At 45.6% G+C, this 21,157-nt stretch overlaps 1 protein-coding gene across 6 annotated transcripts in view; it reads right to left on the reverse strand.

Moving 5' to 3' along the window:
- Nucleotides 1–20,995, reverse strand: part of GLT8D2 (glycosyltransferase 8 domain containing 2) — a 62,627-nt gene extending 41,632 nt beyond the window's left edge. For 2 of the 6 annotated variants that reach the window (XR_016395036.1, XM_089921189.1), the window contains exon 1: nt 10,257–20,995. The gene's annotated coding sequence lies outside the window, so the exon portion shown is untranslated. The remainder of the gene's footprint in view (nt 1–10,256) is intronic. The other 4 variants (XM_089921187.1, XM_089921186.1, XM_089921188.1 and 1 more) reach the window with 4 other exon arrangements.
- Between the last annotated feature and the right edge of the window lie 162 nt (nt 20,996–21,157).

Raw genomic sequence — 21,157 nt, forward strand, 5'->3', positions numbered from 1 at the left:
CTGTAAACAACTGGCTACAATGTCCCTTTCATTTTCCCAGGATATAGACTGTACACCCAGGAGCTCTGAGTGCATTTGCAACGGCCCTTCTCCTTTTCCCCTCTTGCACTTGGGAAAGAATTGAGTCAAAAAGCATGCTACTTACGATTCTTCTGAGATTGGTTTCAGGTACCTTTTATCCATTTACTATTCTGGATGATATACATTCGGCTAACTTTTTGAGGTAATGTCAGCCTAGAACGGTCTTTGGCCACATGTCTGTTCCCTTCCAGAGACCATCTGGTACCACAGGAGAGAATGAGGGGGAGACCAGAAGGCCCTGGGCTCCAAATCCCTGAGGCCAGCTCCTCCCTGTAATCCCAGTCAGCCAAGCCAATCAATTCCCCTCTTTTCCTTAAACTTCTTTGAAATGAGGTTCAATTTCTTGCAAACGAATCCTTACAAATACATTCCCTGTGGCCAGAACGGGGTGGATATATTACTAGTTCCATTTTTCAAATGAGGAAATTGTGGCTCAGAGAGGGTCAGTAACTTGCTCAAAATCACACAGCTGGTAAATAGTAGAACAGGGATTTGAAATTAGGGCTCTCTGACTTCAAATCTGATGCTCTTTAACCACAAGGTTCTGAAACTCATGAAAGGCTATTCTGGCTACCCCAGAGGCAGGTGAGGTGGGCTCCAGGTAACAGATGTCACTGTGTATTCATGAAATTTCACAGCTCCCAGGCGAGGTTGGTCTGCTCTCCCTTGAGTGCTCCGTTACTCTAACTACTGAGCTCATGCCAAAGAGTAAGTGCTGACTCATCTGGCAAGGGGGCTCATCTTTCCCCTGTCCAGCACGTTGCAACTCTAAAATCTCTTTAAGATAAAATAAGAGGGGCTTCCCTGGTGGCGCAGTGGTTGAGGATCCACCTGCCAATGCAGGGGACACATATTCAAGCCCTGGTCCAGGAAGATCCCACATGCCGCGGAGCAACTAAGCCCGTGTGCCACAACTACTGAGCCTGTACTCTAGAGCCCGCGAGCCACAACTACTGATGACCGTGCACCTGGAGCCCATGCTCCGCAACAGGAGAAGCCACCGCAGTGAAAAGCCCATGCACCACAATGAAGAGTAGCCCCCGCTCACCGCAACTAGAGGAAGCCCGCACGCAGCATCAAAGACCCAACGCAGCCAAAAATAAATAAATAAAATTTTTTTAAAAAAAGATAAAATAAGAGGATTCAGGAAACTGATATGCACATCTAATTGCAAGGCAGAGCAGTAGTGAGCCAAGGAGGGAAATTCCTGAAGCAGATTCTTGTAGGAAACCTTCTAAGGTGCTTTTAGAATACAAGGCAGAAAGGAGTCCCTGAGAAGCATGTACCTCCAAGAGAAAGCCTGTTTCATTTACTTTTTATTTTGGTTTTTTTTGGTCTTGCCTCACGGCTTGCAGGATCTTAATTCCCTGACCAGGGATAGAACCCCGGCCCCTTGCAGTGGAAGCATGGAATCCTAACCACTGGACTGCCAGGGAATTCCCTGTTTCATTTACTTTTTAAAAAGCATATGAAATTGTATAAAGATTCAGTATGCCTGATGGGCATACTTCTCTCCCTCTTCACAATTTGATGTCATCTCTGATGGTGGCACATTCTGTTTAAGCTGCTATAAACTGGTATTTCCGGTGCTTGCAGTCAAAAGCATTCTAATAGATTAAGTAGGTGCGCAAGAGATGTTTGCAGCTTCTAGAGAGGAGCTGATGGTATGGATTTGGCAGAGGGATCAGAGCTGTAAAGGGGTAGAAGAGTGATAGGGGGAAGTCAGGGATGAGAGCTGGAGGAAACAGCTGCAAGACATCTTAAGAAGACATAGAATAAGAAGCAGAAATCTGGGGCCAAGGGAAACGAGTGTCTGGGGCAGAGTGTGAGAGCATATTCTGGGTTACCATGGTTCCTGCCTGCGAGCAAGTGCAGCACAGGGCTCATTACTATGCGGGCGAGGCCCAGGTGCACGGGAGGTGCAGGCCACCTGCCCGCACTCTCCTCCTCTACACACGTCCTGTATGTAGCCTGCAGGACCCCACACTCGCCTGCTTTCCCACCACCTTTGGGGACCGCTCATCCTCAGCCTCTTTGGCTGTTCCCCCATCTCTGGAACCTCTAAATGGTGGACTCTCCTGGCTTGAAATACCACTTATATGCCTACAACTCCCTAATTACTGTCTCCAGCCCAGATCTCTCACGTGGACTCCAGACTCCTAAAGCCAAGTGTCCACTGGGTGGCTCCACTTGAAGGCATCCTCATGTCCAAATTCGAACTCCTGACGTTTGCCCAAAACACACATCTCCCATCATCTCCCCCAGCTGCACAACGGCAACTCCATTCTCCTAATTGCTCCAGTGGAAATAAACTTGGTGTTATCCTTGACCCTTCTCTGTTTCTCATTCCCCACGGATGGACTGACCACAAATCCTGTCAGTTCCACCTTCAAAATATATCCATGATCTTCACCACCGGTACCGCCTTCTCCCTGGCCTTATCACCACCATCCTTTGACTGGATGATTCTGCCTGTGCCTCCTTTTAGTTGGTTGTGCTGTTTTCTGTTCAAAATTCTCCAAGCCCTCGCTATTTCTCTCAGAGTAAAAGCCAAAGTCTGTACAGTGTCCTACAAGACCTCACCCGATCACACTGGCCTCCTTGCCAGGCATTCTCCTGCCTCAGAGCCTTTTACACTCGTTCCCTCCACCGGGAATGCTATTCCCTTCCCCTGGAACACTCCTGCCAGATATCCATGTGGCTGGCTCCTTCGCGTCCCCCAGACTCAGTCAAAACCCCCTAACCTCAGCAACACATATGTCACTTCTCCTCAGCAATGACCACCGTCCAACATACTGCCCATTTCATCACTGGTTTATTGTCTGCCCTCCCGGTGATAGGCTATAAGCTCCTTGAAGGCAGGGCATTTTGTCTGTTTTGTTCATTGCCATATGCCCAGCATGAGTGCCTGGAGATATGAACCCTCAAAAATATTTACAGGGCTTCCCTGGTGGCGCAGTGGTTGAGAGTCTGCCTGCCGATGCAGTGGACACGGGTTTGTGCCCCAGTCCAGGAGGATCCCACATGCCGCGGAGCGGCTGGGCCCTTGAGCCACAGCTGCTGAGCCTGCGCGTCCGGAGCCTGTGCTCCGCAACAGGAGAGGCCACAACAGTGAGAGGCCCGCGTACCGCAAAAAATAAATAAATAAATAAATAAATTTACAGACTTATAAATATTTTTATAATATAAATATTTTTATAATATAAAAGATTTATAGAACACGTGACCCTCTCCTCCAGGAAGCTGCGCAGCACCTCAAACCTCATCTGTTCACAACTGAAATCAGCACCTGCCCCACAGAAGCTCCTCCTCAGTGTTCTCTGAGCATCCTCTTCCACCGCTCCCTCCCAATCCCTCATCCAACCAACACCTGATTCCTACAGTTTCACCTCCTAAGTGTTTCTTAATCCATCTCCTTTCTACCCTGCCTCATCTCACTGATTAACTCTGCAGTAACTTCCCTCCTGGACTTCCTGCCTGTAGGATTTCTGCTCCCTCCCCTTTCCCAATCCATCACTGGTACAGCTGTCACAGTGACTATTTTTGTTGTTTAATAATTACAGTAAATTAATTTGAAATATACATGCAGGTTGAGTACCTTTTTTTTTTTTTTTGGCCACGCCGCATGGCGGATCTTAGTTCCCTGACCAAAGATGGAACCCGTGCCCCCTGCAGTGGAAACGCGCAGTCTTAACCACTGGACTGCCAGGGAAGTCCCGAGTACCCTTATATTTTTGTTCGATTTTTCCTTTTCTTTTTATCACTTGAAACATTTAAAGTCTACCAAAAAGTTGAAAGAATGAATTTTCATATACCCTACACCAGATTCGCCGATTGCTAACACGTTGCCATATTTCCTTTCTCTCTTTCTCTCTCTCTCTTCTTCCCTCCCTCTGTATATATATATATATGTATACATATATATACACATGACTCTTCAGCCCTAAATACTTCAGTGTGCATCTCTTAAGAGCAAGGACATCCTCCTATATAATCACAATGCCATTATCACACCTCAGAAAAATAACATTAATTTAACATCACTGGATAAGCAGTCCATATTCAAAATGTCCCCATTATTCCAATATTGTTTTTTATAGTTTGGTTGTCATATCTTTAGTTTCTTTTACTCTTGATCAGTCCCACCTCACCATACTGCCTTTTTATTTTTCATGAACTTTTTTTGGAAGAAGACAAGCCAGTTGTCTTGTAGAATCCTACTGACTAAAGAGTTACTATATGATCCAGCAGTCCCAATCCTGGGCATATATCCAGAGAAAACTAATTGGAAAAGATACATGCACCCCCAATGTTCATAGCAGCACTACCTACAATAGCTAAGACATGGAAGCAACCTAAATGTCCATTGATACAGACGAATGGATAAAGAAGATGTGGTATATACACACACACAAACACACACACACACAATGGAATACTACTCAGCCATAAAAAAGAATGAAATAATGCCATTTGCAGCAACATGGATGGACCTATAGATTATCATACTAAGTGAAGTCAGAAAGAGAAAGACAAATAGCATATGATACCACTTATATGTGGAATCTAAAATATGATACAAATGAGCTTATTTACAAAACAGAAACAGACTCACAGACATAGAAAATAAACTTATGGTTACCAAAGGGGAAAGGGACTGGGGGGAGAGGGATAAATTAGGAGTTTGGGATTAACACATACATACTACTATAATGTAAAATAAACAACAAGGACCTACTGTATAGCACAGGGAACTATATTCAATAAGCCATAATGGAAAAGAATCTGAAAAAGTGAATATATACAGTGTATAAAAAGTGTATACAAACACACACACACACATGCTCATATATATAACTGAATCACTTTGCTGTACACCAGAAACTAACATAACATTGTAAATCAATTACACTTCAATCAAAAAAACAAAAACAAACAAACAAAAAACCCCCACTACTCTGAGTGTTCCTTTCCTCCCTAAAGCCCTTCACTGGAAATCCAGTACCAGAAGGTTAAGATTGGAGCTTAAGATTCCCCTAGGTCCTCTGTGTCATGCCTTCCGTCTAAGCTGAACTGGTTGAAAGTTAGTCTCCAGCCCTCCACTGTCCTTCACACCCAGGTCTATGCTTCTCTTTTTTTTAATTAATTAATTAATTTATTTATTTATTTATTTATTTATTTTTGGCTGCATTGGGTCTTTGTTGCTGTGCGCGGGCTTTCCCTGGTTGTGGCGAGCGGGGGCTACTCTTCGTTGTGGTGCTCGGGCTTCTCACTGCGGTGGCTTCTCTTGTTGCGGAGCATGGGCTCTGGGCGTGCAGGCTTCAGTAGTTGTGGCACGTGGGCTCAGTAGTTGTGGCTCGCGGGCTCTAGAGCGCAGGCTCAGTAGTTGTAGCACACGGGCTTACTTGCTCAGCGGCATGTGGGATCTTCCCGGACCAGGGCTCGAACCCGTGTCCCCTGCATTGGCAGGTGGATTCTTAACCACTGCACCACCAGGGAAGCCCTCTATGTTTTTCTTGTCAGTGAACTTTGGTTCATTCAGTCCCCTCTGCCTGGAATGCCCTTTCCCCTCCTCTTTCCCCAGTAAATTGCTACTTGTGCTTTAAAGACTCCTCCTCCTCCTTCAGGAAGCCTTACCTGATTACCCTGCCTGGGTGCTCCCCTAATCTCCATTCCTATGCCTATCCCTGCACTCAGAACACTGTGTTCTAATATCATGGGTGTGCCTGTCTCCTCCACTAGACCATGAGATGACAGAGGACAGGGACTGTGGCCGACCTACCTCTGTGTGCCTCAAGAAATGTGTGTGGAATGAATGAGTGAGAAATAGGAGAGAGGAAGAAAGGGCTCTTGTTGTTCTGTTCTTCAATCCCAGGAAGAAAAGGGTCTGCATACCTTCACTAAGGAAAAAGCCAGAAGGAGGGTAAAGCCAGGTTGATGGTCCCACTACAAGAATAAAAGCAGGGGCTTCCCTGGTGGCTCAGTGGTTAACAATCCGCCTGCCAATGCAAGGGACACGGGTTCGAGCCCTAGTCCGGGAAGATCCCACATGCCATGGAACAGCCCATGCGCCACAACTACTCATCCTGTGCTCTAGACCCCGTGAGCCACAACTACTGAGCCCACGTGCCACAATTACTGAAGCCCGTGTATCTAGAGCCCATGCTCCGCAACAAGAGAAGCCACGACATGAGAAGCCCGCGCACCGCAACGAAGAGTAGCCCCCGCTCACCGCAACTAGAGAAAGCCTGCACACAGCAACAAAGACCCAACACAGCCAAAACTAAATAAACAAATAAATAATTTTTTAAAATAAAAGGGGAGGGCTCAGGTCTTCTTATTGGCCTTTCTCTTACCATCACAACAAGGAGCCCCAGAACCATGTCCCCTGAGCCTCTGTAAGCTTTCCTAAGCTGAGTGACTTCTGTGTTGTAGTTTCCCTGTAGTAACAAAGAGTCGCGCCTTCAGCATTAAGGGCCCATAGGCCTGTCTTCAGGACAGCAAGAAAGATGCAGCTGGGGAGTCATCTCACAGTGTTGGAAAGAGGAAATCCCTAGGTAAGGCCCTGGATGGTTGGAGCTTCAAAGGGGAAAGGTCCTAGGGCCTGTGACTAGGAAGAAAAAGGAGAGCTTAGGGAATTGATCTGGACCAGAGAAATGTCTATTAGGTTTAAAAACAGGTCCCAGAAGATCTTGCATGGGGAGTTGTTTTACCAAATGTCGAAGAGTTTGGGCCTGTTGTCAAACCTGGAAAGAATGTCTTAAGACCTGGCAGTGGCTAAGGGGATTAGCTCTGCCTTGGAAGAAAGGCAAAAGTGGGAGGGACTCCAGAAAAATATTCCAAAAATCAGAGCCCATAAGTTTTATTTTACATGCCAACTCTAACCAGTTGATAGGAGCTTTCAGGACTGACAAATTGAGGCGTCTAAAGCCATCACAAGACTCAGTGAAAGAAAGAAGGAAAGAAGGAAGGAAGGAAGGAAGGGCACTGTGATTGATTAATCATGTCTGCCATGTTCAGGTAAGGAGGTAATAGGAAAGGACCTGGGAATCAAAAAGGAATATAAAAGAGGGGCTCCTAAAATGTATTTTTGAATGACTTAAATCTGGCAGGGCATGTACCTGAGTGGAAATATGGGTTTTGTCATTAGACAGAGCTGACTTTGAATCCTGGTTCTGCCTCATTTCTTACTGTGTAATCTTGGGCAACTTACAAAACCCAGTCTGTAAAATGGGATTGTTTTGCAGGTTAAATTAAATAATTTATTACAATGATAAGGAGACACATAGTAATTTCTATTAGCGAGGCATTGTTCTAAGACCTTTATATGTATATTAATTAATTTGATTCTCACAACAACCCTACAAGGTTATTCTTCTCAGTTTACTGATGAGGAAACTGAAGTTCAGGGAGGTTAAGAGACCTGCCAAGAAGCTCTGTGATTTCACGGTATTCTCTAAGACTTGACCCTGAAGTTCACATGGGCATAAAATACATTTAATAGAGCTCTTCAACTTAAACCAGGCAGACTACAGAGTTATGAACAGGACAGGAGCATGGGTTCACTTGAAGAAAAGAGAAAGAAGGACAAAACCAGGACTTAGGAATTTGGCCTCCAACAAAACACCTCTGGTCTTTTTACTTTTTGCTGGAACATCAAAGGCTTACTCCTGATCCACCAAAATAAGCAGGGTGGGGACGTCTTCAGTTTGCGGACGACCCATCCTGCTTTCTCCTGTGATGGATTGAGGCATTCTTTCACAACATGGCTTTAGACCAGGTGCTGACAAACTACAGCCAGATCCTGCCCATCACCGTTTTTTAAAAATAAAGTTTTGTGGGAACATAGCCAGGCTTATTCTTTGATGGTGCTGTTTGATGTTTTTTCCATGGCCATTTCCACACTACTTCCGCATAACTGAGTCGTCATGATGGAGACCATCTGGCCTGCAGAGCCACCTACCTGGCCCTTTGCAGGGAATGTTTGCTGATCCCTGCTGCCCACCTTAGGCCAGACTTTCTACATATCAATATGGCATGCGTGATCAATCATCTGTCCTTAACCAGAGAAGGGAGAACAAGATGTCCCCTTGGGTGTTCGCCAGGAAAGGTATGAAGTAGAATGTCCATGAGAGGAACCAGGGTGAAAACACATGTGGTCAGGATAGGATATTGTAGGGACTTCCCTGGCGGTCCGGTGGTTAAGACTCCGCTTCTACTGCAGGGGGTGCGGGTTTGATCCCTGGTCGGGGAACTAAGATCCCACATGCCACGGCCAAAAAATAAATAAATTTTAAAAAAGAATAGGATATTGCAGAGTGCCGATGTTAATCTATATGATGTGATAAAATGGCTCTGTGTCAACTGGGAATCACAGTGTTAAAAAACAAACTTAAGCAGATTTCTCATCTGCAGCAGCGGTCCCCAACCTTTTTGGCACCAGGGACCAGTTTGGTGGAAGACAGTTTTTCCACAGACGGTGGGGGGAAGGCTGCGGGGGGGACGGTTCAGGCGGTAATGCGAGCGATGGGGGGTGGTGAGGGGCGGTAGATGAAGCTTTGCTTGAGCTCGCCCGCTGCTCACCGCCTGCTGTGCAGCCCGGTTCGTAACAGCCGCGGAGCGGTACCAGTCTGAGCCCCGAGGGTTGGAGACCCCTGTTCTGCGGGACTTCTCAGGACCTTTAAAATGCCATCATGCCTTGAGAGTGCTGAGAGGGGGATATGGCTCACAGAACGTATTTTCCCCACGGGACTATCTTCTTTGGAACATTCTTTGGCAGACGCTGAAATAAAAGAAATCTTTAGAATCATGCCCCCTGGGAACTAGGAATGAAAATGGTGAGGGCTGTGGCTTGCTGAGCATGTCTTTCTCTCAGCAAGGGAAGAAGCAGGAGAACTAAAGAGAGCCAGAGTGGAATAAAAGGAGAGGTGTTTGAAGAGAAGAAGGAAGGAAGCAGAACCCTGGAGAGACAACTTGGACAGATGTGAGGAACACTGGACGACTGGACTATGGGAGGGAACAATGTGTCAAAAGCAGGGCTGTGGCCCAGTGCAGGGTGTGTGGTCACCTTCACCGTCACCGTTGTCATCGTCAGCACCACCAGAGAAGCTGACCTCCCCTGAGGCCTCACTACTCTGCAGATCCTGCATTATGTCCTTTAGACACATGATGTCACTTAATTCCCATTTTACAGATGAAGAGATAGAGTCACCCAGAGTCAAAGTTTATAAAGCTTATAAGTGGCAGCGCACAGACTCTGTGAGTCGGACCCCAGAGCCCATGTTCCCAGCACGGCCCTGCACTGCTCTACTGAGTTAGATGGAAGCCTGGAATTCCACTATGCAGCACGCAAAGGATACTGTATACAAGTGCGACACCAAAACATTCAGAGGAAAAGACAAAACAAACCAATGTCCCTTTGGATATTTGGCTGCACGGGCCAAACAGCTAGAGGACTGACTTTTTTCCACAGCACATTCAGATGTTTGGATATCATATTTTCTTCCTCTCTCTCTTCTTACTCTTTTATTAACTATCCCTTCTTAACTTATGTCATAAATTATATATCAGGCTTGGCCAAAGTATTACGCTTGCTCATAAAGTGAACAAAAGAAGACATTTTTTTGAAAGTTAAAAAGCATTTTCAACCCGTTATGACTACCATATTTACAATAAGCCTCATTTAGATTTCATACAACTGCCAGTTCTTTGCGGTGGGACTGGGGCCCTCAGAATAGCTTCCTAGGACAGATTCTGAAAACATGAATCACAGCTCAATTAAATCTTTTGTGGCTCAGAAACATACCAGCGTTAAATGCTAGCATTTATACAGTCCTAGCTAACAGATGATTTCCACACTTAAAATATGATGAAAATAGTAAGTAAATCACACTATTTGGGGGTAGGGGGACGGACATAAACCCAGGTCTGGAAAAGCAGTCCAGGATGTGAAAAACTTGCACATTGAATATTTTGGATTTGCAGCAATGGCAAAAAAAAAAAGAAGAAGAAGATGCCGCTAGCATGCTACAAACAGCTGGAGCGCCTGAAGGTGGTTTGCGTGGGACAGTCCACCTCTGATTTACTTTCTTGCATCTACAGCAAAATAAAGGACAGCTGCCAGCAGGCCAGGGTGAAATAGAAAGGCCGTCACCCTGCTGTAAATGTCTGTTTACCTGGTGGGTGGTGAGGGCAGGGCTCCTCCGTCCAGAAGAGCTGTAGGGCAGAGCATTCAAATGGTGGCTGGCCCTGGGATGCTGCCCTTCACGCTGCTTCAGCTGCTTCTACGATCCCAACTGGAAATCTCAAAGGGCTGGAGAGCCTCAAGGCCAATATTCCGTTTCCAAGACAGTCTTCCTCCCCCACTGCACCTCCCTTGCTTGTGCAGACTCTGGAGCAGCTCGGGTTTCTTCCACCCCTGTTCCAGGCAGCTGGGAATCTAGGCGTTGTGCTGGCTGAGTGATGTGGCCCCTGAAACCACTTCCAGATGGGCTTGGCGGGTCAGACTTCCTCTCGCAGCCTCCTCCGGCAGCCTGCAAATCATTTCAAAAACAAGGCTGCTCTGGAGGAAAACATTCCAAACTGGAGAAAAGCAGATGCTTGGAGGGTGAGTTTCCACCACACATTGGGTCTAAGGTAAATTTTGAGAGGGCAGAAGTGAAAACATTAAGTTCATACTGATTTTAAGAATATCTTTCCTGGCCACTAGCTTCTCCTAAAATGCCCTAGTCATTAAAATGCTGTTGTCCCCAAATCAAAGCCCAGATAAAAACTGTGGTCTCCCTTCGACCAAGGCAATGATAGTGACGGAAATTTCAAGATGTTGCGTTTTGTGACTGAACATGGGAAGGAATCAGGCAGTGAATCAACCCCACCCAGCTCTGTGCTGTTCTGTGTTCCTGCCATTGATTCTCAGAAATCCAGGAAATGGTGCCAGCACTTTGCCTGGGATCATGGAATTTATTTAGCAATGGCCTCTCTCCCTCATTCCTATAAAGAAATGAGTCTGCCTCTGCTCACTGCCACCTTCTAAAGTGGTATTGCCCAATAGAAATATAATGCAAGCCACATTGTCATCGAAAATTTTCTAGTAGTCACTTTAAGAAAAGTACAAAGAGGTAAAATTAATTTTAATGATAAATTTTACTTAACATAATATATACAAAAACATTATTTCAACATGTAATTAGTTAAAACTTACTAACAAGACATTTTACACTTTTTGTTTTGTATGAAGCCTTTGAAATCTGGTGTGTATTTTACACCTGCAACACATCTCAATTCCCAAACTAAACTTCATCAGAAACAATTGATATGTATTTAGATTTGATAAAATGTACAGTTTAAAAAATAGATTCACGGGCTTCCCTGGTGGCGCAGTGGTTGAGAGTCCGCCTGCCGATGCAGGGGACACGGGTTCATGCCCCGGTCCGGGAAGATCCCATGTGCCGCGGAGCGGCTGGGCCCGTGAGCCATGGCCGCTGACCCTGTGCGTCCGGAGCCTGTGTTCCACAAGGGGAGAGGCCACAACACTGAGAGGCCCGCGTACCACAAAAAAAAAAAAAAAATAGATTCACATATTCAGGTTGCTCCAACATACTTCAAAATTTTCCAATAACTGAATCGTGAATCAGTTTTTCAATTTAAATTGATTAAAACTAAGTAAAATTTAAAATTTGGTTCCTCGGGACTTCCCTGGTGGCGCAGTGGTTAAGAATCTGCCTTCCAATGCAGAGGACGTGGGTTCGATCCCTGGTCAGGGAACTAGATCTCACATGCATGCCACAACTAAGAGTTTGCATGCCACAACTAAGGAGCCCACCAGCCTCAACTAAGGAGCACACGTGCCACAACTAAAGGAGCCAGTGAACCGCAACTAAGGAGCCAGCAAGCCGCAACTAAGGAGCCTGCCTGCTACAACTGAGACCCAGTGCAACCAAAAATAAAAAATAAATAAAATAAAATTTTTTTAAAAAATTGTTTGTTTAAAAATAAATAAATAAATAAATAAAATGCAGTTCTTCAGTGGCACTAGTCTTTTTTTTTTTTTTTTTTTTGGCTGCGTTGGGTCTTTGTTGCTGCGAGTTGGCTTTCTCCAGTTGTGGCGAGCAGGGGCTACTTTCATTGCGGTGTGGGCTTCTCATTTCGGTGGCTTCTCTTGTTTCAGAGCACAGGCTCTAGGCTCGCGGGCTTCAGTAGTTGCAGCATGCGGGCTCAGCAGTTATGGCTTGCGGGCTTAGCAGTTGTGGTTTGCGGGCTTAGTTGCTCCAAGGCATGTGGGATCTTCCCAGCCCAGGGCTCAAACCCGTGTCCCATTCATTGGCAGGAGGATTCTTAACCACTGTACCACCAGAGAAGCCCCTCCTTTATTTCTGCTGGGCCATGTGCTGAGCTGCAAGAGGCTTACTGTCTATGACCTATATTTCCAAATTGGATGCACAGATTCTCCCCTGGGGAAGAAATGAGAATAGAAAGAGATGTAGGATATAAGGGGCACCCTAAGTGTAGTGGCTACCAGCTTGGGCTCTGGAGACAGACCGACAGACCTAGGTGTTAGCTCAGATGTTACACTTACACATTCCTGAAAATCTCACCTTCAGTTTCCTCATCTGTAAGGTGAGGAAGCTTCTTGTGAGGGTTAAAAGACCTCATGCATGTAATGCACTCAGTAAGGGCTCAGAACATGGAAGTGATTATTATTGTTGTTGCATGAAGACACCCCAAGGTATAAACAAGAGAAAGAAATTGTAACAGTAAGCAATCGGTAACTTTTTTCAAAAAGTCCAAATGAGTTATATGCTGTTTCAAACACTGGTAGCCTGGTACAACTTAATAACCTCTCTGCTTCTTCCCTTCAAATAGAAACACTCTGTCATTTGAGGTGGCAACTGTCCAGTTAAAAATACTCACCTCCTCAGAGGTCCTGAAGCTAGAGCGGCATGTGAGCAGAAGCTGGCTGGCCGTGACTTCCTAGAAAGCTACTGTTTTCCTGGCAAAGAGCTGTCTGGTGCCTTTTGCCCTTTCCTCCTGTCTGAAACCCAGCCTTGGTGCCTGGAGGTGGAGTCGCCACCTCGCAGCCCTGTGGATGAAAGGCCCACCCCGTGCTGCTGCATATGGTCCCCCGGGCTGTGCTCAGAGGCCGCTGTGGTGAGTCAGTCAGGGTCCCGGCAGGACACAGATGGCCCACCCCAGTGAGCTAATGGTGGAGACTCTTAAAACAGGCACTATTTGAAAAGGTGTAGTCAGTGTTAGGGAAACTTGGTTAAGAATTGATGCTATAGGGCTTCCCTGGTGGCACAGTGGTTGAGAGTCTGCCTGCCGATGCAGGGGACACGGGTTCGTGCCCCGATCTGGGAAGATCCCACATGCCGCAGAGTGGCTGGGCCCATGAGCCATGGCCGCTGAGCCTGCACGTCCGGAGCCTGTGCTTCGCAACAGGAGAGGCCGCAGAGGTGAGAGGCCCGCGTACAGGAAAAAAAAAAAAATTGATGCTATAGCACCAGGAGTGGGAGGAAGCAGCCGCAGGGAAGGGCTGCCCAAGAGGAGTGCCCTCTGTTCACCCCCACGAAAGGGACTAGGAGGTACATTACCCCAACCTTACAATCTCCTGTTGGTGGTGCCTCCCATTGGCCAAACCCAGCTGGAAGTCAGAGACCTGGAGACGTCAGGTGACGTAATACATTTAGGTCAGCCTCACGGCACTGAACAACTTAAAGAAGAGTAGAGAATAGATCTTCATAAGCAAATGGAAACTATCCGTGCCCCAGCGCTGGGTGACTCAGCAGCCCTGCACGTGTTAAGTGAGGAGGGCAGAGCAAGAACACAGGAGAAGCCTCAGTCCCGATGGCACCAGGAGTCACCACAGCAGCCTGAGCTGACTACTTACGGAGCATCTAACCGTGTGAGGAAAATAAACCTGGATGCGGTTAAGTTACTTTGGTTAGGTTTCGGTTATCTGCCTTAACACAGTCCTACGTGATCTATATGCATTTTCGATTTGTGCTATCATTAGTCAACACAATGTATATCTGAGTCATTATTATTCCATGTTTATTTCTTATTAGTTGAAAGCCAAATGTTCATCATTTCTTACCCAATGGGCCTGCCTTGGCTGAGTGTATTACTTTGTAGGTAAGCAGGTAAGATAAACCCTATTAAGGCTAATAAATGTGACTGGAAGGAAAGGAAGCAGCATTGTGCAGCAGCAGTGAATCACTGCATTGGGTCAGGCTGACAAGCCTCTATTTATTGCCTCGGTCTCCCAGGGCTGGGCTCCAGGATCATCCACATGGGGCAGGAAATACAACTATGGCGGCCTCAATTCCCTCTCTTTGGCTGGTGGGGCTCAGTGATGGGTCATCTCCTTGTCCAGAGCTTAGCTGCTCTGGCTCTTGCCTGCTACCCCCTGAGCTGCAGCAATCGCTCCTGCACCTGACTCTTTGCACACAGGGTCCCTTTCTCCCACGTGAGATGACTGCTTTTCCTCCCTGGCTTTTGTGCGAGCTCCTTCCTCTGGTAATTGGTGTAGGCTCTACCTGGCCTGGGGTCCTGCCTTGTTCTGGCCAGCTGCCCTCTCCAGGCCTTGGCCGCAGCTCTCGCCATGGCTGGAGCCCTGTGATCTGGGAGCAGACCTCTCAGACACCATCTGCTTCTTTCGTCTCGGGAACAGCACCTGCCTAGGCTCTCTGCTGTTGAGCTCTGCCTACCTGCTGGCACTCCTCAAAACCCCTTCTCAGACTGCTGCCAATAAGCCCTTGGCCTGAGTTCTCAACTGAGATTAAGGTATCCGTTGGACACGGCCATTTTACACTCTTGGCTGAAAACACTGCACTGTCTGCCACCTCCCAGCACCAGCCCCTCCCTCTCGGACTGACTCCTCAGGGGCCCGTAGCTCAGGAGGAGTAGAAACAGTAGTAATATAACGAAAACGATAGAAGTTAAACAATCTATTACTTACTAAATGCTAACCACGTGCTAGGCATTTCGTAAGCGCAGCACTGTCCTTGCTCTGTGTGGCATCAGCACCAATTTCAGTCACCACGGTTAGTTCAATAACATCAGTCCCCCTACAACACAGTTCAAATCTGTTACCACAGTATATCAACTGAGTAGTTGGATAATTACTAACTTTGCTGCTAGCTTTTCAGTCCACAAAATTACTACGCTGATAACAGAGCCACATCAATGATGAGTGACCAATCATGTCACTTCTTTGACAGTCTGTCCTTGATTGGTCACTGGATAGCTGTTATTCGGCTTATGTACAGACAGCAAAGCATGTAGTTGTGTTGCTTCGTTACTTCCCAGTGATAAACCCATGCGACATCCACAAAAATGGATAACAGAATTGGCCAACAAAGAGAAACGTTAGCAAAGAAACAAAAAAATGATAATAGTGGGAGTGACATTCAAATCAAAGGTAAATGAAGGTAGAGGAGAAATTAGTTGGCCGTGGGATGATACTGTTGCTATTCAACTCTAGCTATGCAGCCAGAAAAATCTAGTAAGGGTGATTTTACGAACATAAATAAGGAAAGCGGTTGTGATGAGAGGGATGGAGATGTTCCAGAGGAAATGACATGGGCAAAAAATCCACATTAGAGGAACTCTCAAAGGTTATTTTATGATGTTAAAAGTGCAAAGGATAAAATATGGGAAGCTGATCCAAACTTAGAAAGGAGTATGACCATTTTCCAAGGCACAGAAAAGATGCTCACTCCTTACAGTAAGTTAAATGGCAAGAAGGTTAAGCACTGCTCAGCTGCTCTTGGTAAGTTTTATACCAAAACCAAAACCAAAACCAAAACAAACCCTAAATATTTAATTTTCATCTTCAATATGTCCAATGTTTTAAATTACAGTAGAACAAATAAACATTAAGTCTACTATTTTTTTCATTTCTTTAGACATTTAAAACTAACAGTAAGAGAACCTTAAATATTTTGACAAAAATTTTTAAAGATCATGAACAAAACAACTGTAATTTTTCCCATGAGTAATTAAGATCGCTTTGCAGGGTTTCAGCTTCCATGGCCATTTTCACAGAACTGCACTCTCATGCAAAGCAAGGACAGCCTGTACTTTGCATATATTATCTCAGTTGATCTTCAAAATAACCTTAAGAAATAGATGCTATTACAATCCCCATTTTCTAGACAAAGCATCTGAAGCTCAAAAAAATAAATAATTTGACCAAGACCACCTAGCTAGTAAACAGCTATGCCTATTGAATTCTAAATCCCGTGATCTTAACCTCTATGCTATACTAAGATTCCAGGTAAATGATGGTGTTTGATATGGGGGAGCGGGAGTGAAGGAGAGAAAGTGGTGACAGATGAAGGCATCTTCTCTAATGTAACTTCAAAAGGCTAGAGCAGTGCTGTCCAATGAGCTTTCTGTGTTTTAATATATTTTTATAGAATATAAACAATTATATAATCTATGCAATAGACATATATTCAACCCCAGTCCATGTGTAAATCTTCATGTACTTCTGAATCCACCTTTTCTTGATCCTCTAGGATCTTGCTCAGTCAAGTTTCAACCTGCCCTGAGACAGGCCTACTTGGTTAACTCACCAATTCTCTTTTCCAACCTTCTTCTCCCTTGCCTGCTTCTCATTACTGAGGCTAAAAACAAACAAACAAAAACACTTTCCTAGTCTCCTATAGCCACCCTCCTGCAAGAAGACCCCCACGGTCTGCTCTTCTCTTCTTTCTTTGTGATAGAACCTTGACTATTACCCGAGCACTTGGCCATTCTAAATAAAAACTACATTTCACAAACTTCCTTCAACTAGCTGTGGCCTTGTGACTAAATACTGGCATATGGGATGTAAGCAGAAATAACATGTACAATTCCAGAATGTGTTCTGGAGAGGGGAACATTCCTTTCCCCTACTCTTTCCTGCTGGCTGGAGTGTAGATGCAATAGCTAGAGCTGGAGCAGCCATCTTGGATCATGAGCTGGAAGGAGGAATTCCAATCTACAAAGTCTACAAATTCCTGAAGATGTGGTGAAATAGAGCTGCCATGCTGGCTTTGGACTGCCATTTCCAAAGTTCATTTAGATGGGAGAAACATAAACTTTTAAAGCCTATTTCTGTCACTATAGCTAATGTAATCTTAATATACCAAATGTCCCAGTTCTGGCCAGTGAAACCTAAGAGCAAGTATGCTGGGTGGCTTCTGGGCAAGATGCTTTTCCTCCCTGTAAAACGAAAGCCCTATTTCCCCATCCTGGCTGTCCTCCTGCTTCATGCCTTTGGGCATGGCTGTATGGGGACACAATGTCCAAAGTTGCAACGACCTTCTTTTGACCATAAAGGAAAAGTCAAGAGAAATTCAGAACTGCTACCTGGAACCGTAACACCACTGAACTGCCAAATTAACCCTAGACCTACCTACCCCAGATTTCTTGTGCAAGATAATTAAGTGCCTTATCATTTAGCCACACTGTGTCGGATATTCTGCTACTTGTAACAAAAAGCATTTCCAAATGACATATTCTTTTGCTATGATTTAAATGTTTGTGTCCCCCTCCAAATTCATATGTTGAAATCCTCACCCCCAAGGTGATGGTGTTAGGGTCTTTGGTATTTTGGTGCTTAGGTCATAAGAGTGGAGCCCTCATGAATGGGATTAACGCCCTTATAAGAGACCCCAGAGAGCTCCTTCATCCCTTTCACCAGGTAAGGATACAGTGAGAAGTCAACAGTCTGAAACCTACAAGAGTATCTTCAGCAGAATCTGACCATGCTGGCACCCTGATCTTGGGCTTTCAGTCTCCAGAACTGTGAGAAGTAAATTTTGGTTGTTTATAAACCACGCAGCCTCTAGTATTGTGTTACAGCAGCCTAAGCAGACTAAGACATCTCTATTGCTCCTTCAGTCTTACCTTTTCAACAGGATCCTTCTTCTGAGCCCACAGTCATGTTCAAGTCTCATCCTTGGAAAAGAATGAGAAGAGCTTGCTCTGTACACAGCCATTTCTCCCCTCCAGCCACTGTTTTTTCTTTCCTTCTGGGGGCAAGTGTCTGTAAAAAGTAGACTATACATGTTATCTGTGCGTCCTCACTTGTTATTCATTCTTCGATCTTCTGTGGCTTCCCTCCTCCCACTCCACTGAGTATTTTAACCTAGGCCATTAATAACCTCTTAGTTTGCAGACGTTGCTTCTTTGTCTTTTTCTTATCTGACCTCTCTATGGCTCTTGGCTTTGATAACCACTTCCACTCTGTGAAAGCCCCTTAGCCTGTGGCTTCTTTGACATCACCCTCACCCAGTTCCCTTTTGACTTCTCTCGCTATTCGTTCCCCATTTCTGTTCATGAGAGCCTCCTGCTGTCTTTACCTCTTAAAAGTTGGTTTCTTCAGGGCGCTATTCTGCCTCATTCTTCTCTTCCCTTTGTACACTCACCTCCTAGGCGGTAACTTCCATTCTTAAAGTTTCAAAGATTGAACGTAGCTTTCTTGAGAATTGGGGACCTAATCTAGACTCCTCACTTAAGCAGCGTTGAGTCAAAGGTGCTCTGGTAAAATATCTTTCCCATTGGATTAAGCATCCTGTCCATGTATTGAACTGTGTCCCCCCAAAAACAGATATGTTTAAGTTCTAACCTGTGATTGTGACCTTATTTGAACATAAGGCCTTTGCAGATGTAAACAAGTTAAGGTGAGGCCATTAGGTGGGCCCTAATCTGATATGACTGGTGAACTTATAAGAAGAGAAGAAACACAGACACACAGGGACAACACCGTATGATGATGGAGAGGCAGAGGCTGGAGTGATGCTGCTACAAGCCAAGGAAGGCCTAGGATTGACGGCCACCACCAGAAGCCAGAAAGAGGCAAGGAAGTATTCTTCCCTACAGGTTTCAGAGGGATCATGTCTCTGATTTTGGATTTCTACACTCTAGAACTGTGAGACAACAAATTTCTGTTGTTTTAATCCACCTGGTTTGTGGTACTTTGTTACAGCAGTCTTAGGAAACTAATACAGAGCTCCACCACTGTCCTGAAGCTCCTTATCTAAGCGACCAGTTATCACTTGTAATCTCCTTTGTCTTAACATTTTGCCTTCATCTCTCCCTTAGTTCAGAGATTTTCAGACTTTCAAATATCATACACCAGTTTTGATTTTTTTTAATTTGAATATCAACATTGGGTTTGCAACTTTTAATTTTACCCTTAGTCTTTTGCTATAAGGACATTAAAAAAAAAACAACTACCACCCACTTACAGTATCAGTCATAAAAGTTAGGACATTTTAACACTAAACTCTCAGAATAAAATATAATTCTTTAAATAAAGTATTTAAAGTTTTATGAAAAACTCATGGCTCTACCCCAACTTTTCCAGTAGTTTCAGATACCTAAAAACGTTATAACTGAAACATTTAAGAGCCCATGTTATGTATGTGACCAAGAAAAATATCAGTACATAAATATTCATAGCTTTCTTTGTTTCCAGCCACCTTCCTATTCCAATTCCAAATTCTCTTTGACCATATTATGAAACTGGGGAATTAATCAGTGACAGGAAGAACTTGAAAAGCAGGAGCTGGAAAGAATAGTAAGAATTCCTTTTTAAAAGGGAGAGAATTACCTCTCAAAAGGCAGTTTAGATGAACAAGAAGGTGGGAGAGGCATGGTTAGGTTTGACGGAATTGGGGGAGGAGAGATGAGCTAGGCATACGAGAGAAATTGAAAATAGTTAAGATGAGGGAAATGAAATTTTAGCAAATTTGGCCTACATTATGTGTATTCCCTCTTTGATACCTTCTTTAGAGTGTGAGGTAGGGATTTAAATTGCTTTCATTTCCCCCCCCCCGCCCCCGCCCCGACCTCTGCCGCTGGACTTGTATCTCTTTGAGTGTGAGTCTGTGTAGGACCAGATCACAAAGCAGCCCGGACTTAACAGGGTTACTTATGACTGTATTCACAGTAAGTATGGTATAGTGGTTAGGGGTTGGGGCTCTGGAATCAGAAGCTCTGCGTTTGAATACTGTCCCTAATTCTGCTGTGTGCCCATGAGAAAATTACTTTACTTTTCTGTGCCTCATTTCCCCATCCACGAAAGGGAAATAACAGTACCCACTTCACTGGATTGTTAGGAGAATCACAAATTAATTCATATAAGGCAAGGAGGACAGCGCTTGTCAATGAAAGACCCTCAAATGTTAGATAGTAATAAAAGATAAATCTATATATAACCTCCCACCTGCTTAAACAAAACAACTTTCGCGGCTCACCGTTCCTAAACTTCTTGGCATGTCACCCTCCAAATCTGATCTGCCTGACTTGCCTTTGCAGGCTTAGCTCCGACATTCCCTCCGGTGTTCCCAGCCGCGAGTGGCACGCAGCGCTCGCGGCCTCTCCACCATGGTCCAGACTGCCCCCCTCCCCCAGCCTTCGGCGGCATCCTCTACGCCCAGGCGCTCTGCGCGCAGTCACGCCCTCGGCGGCGATGGACTTCCCTCTCCTGTCCCCGCGCTCCTGGCACTTCAAAACCTCTACGAGAGCTTTTCCCTTGCTGTGTTGTCATTGTTTAAAGCATCTGTCCCCAACCTTTTTGGCACCAGGGACGGGCTTCGTGGAAGCCAATTTTTCCATGGAATGGGGGGCGGGAATAGTTCAGGCGAAGAGGAAGCCTCGCTCACCTCCTGCTCAGCCCCTGCTGTGTGGCCCCTTTCCTAACAGGCCCGGACAGGTTGCGGTCTGCGGCCTGGGGGTTGGGGACCCCTCTTTTAAAAGGTCTGACTCGCCCGCACATCCTAGATGCTCAAAGTGGCCGTAAAGGAAAACGCTGTATCTTCTCCCGCAAATAAAAAACTGGAGGCTCTGGATGGGGAGGGGAGACTGGTCGGTAGGAAATTTCCTTCCACCCTAAAATCCCTTGTCCAGGGTGCCAACACCAGCCACGTCACCCGGAGGGGTGGGGCTCCCTTGCCAGGACCCCCTCTGCTCCCCGCAGCCCTCCATCCTCACCCTGGACGCCCGCGGTCACGTGACCATCACCCTCCTCCGTGGGGTTCCCCTCCTCCCGCGTGCACAGCTGGAGGCGGGTCCGAGCCCTCCT

This window comes from Delphinapterus leucas, chromosome 11 (genome assembly GCF_059928025.1).
Source record: "Delphinapterus leucas isolate spDelLeu-1000000601 "Yukka" chromosome 11, BTC_Dleu_Yukka2, whole genome shotgun sequence".
NCBI lineage: Eukaryota > Metazoa > Chordata > Mammalia > Artiodactyla > Monodontidae > Delphinapterus > Delphinapterus leucas.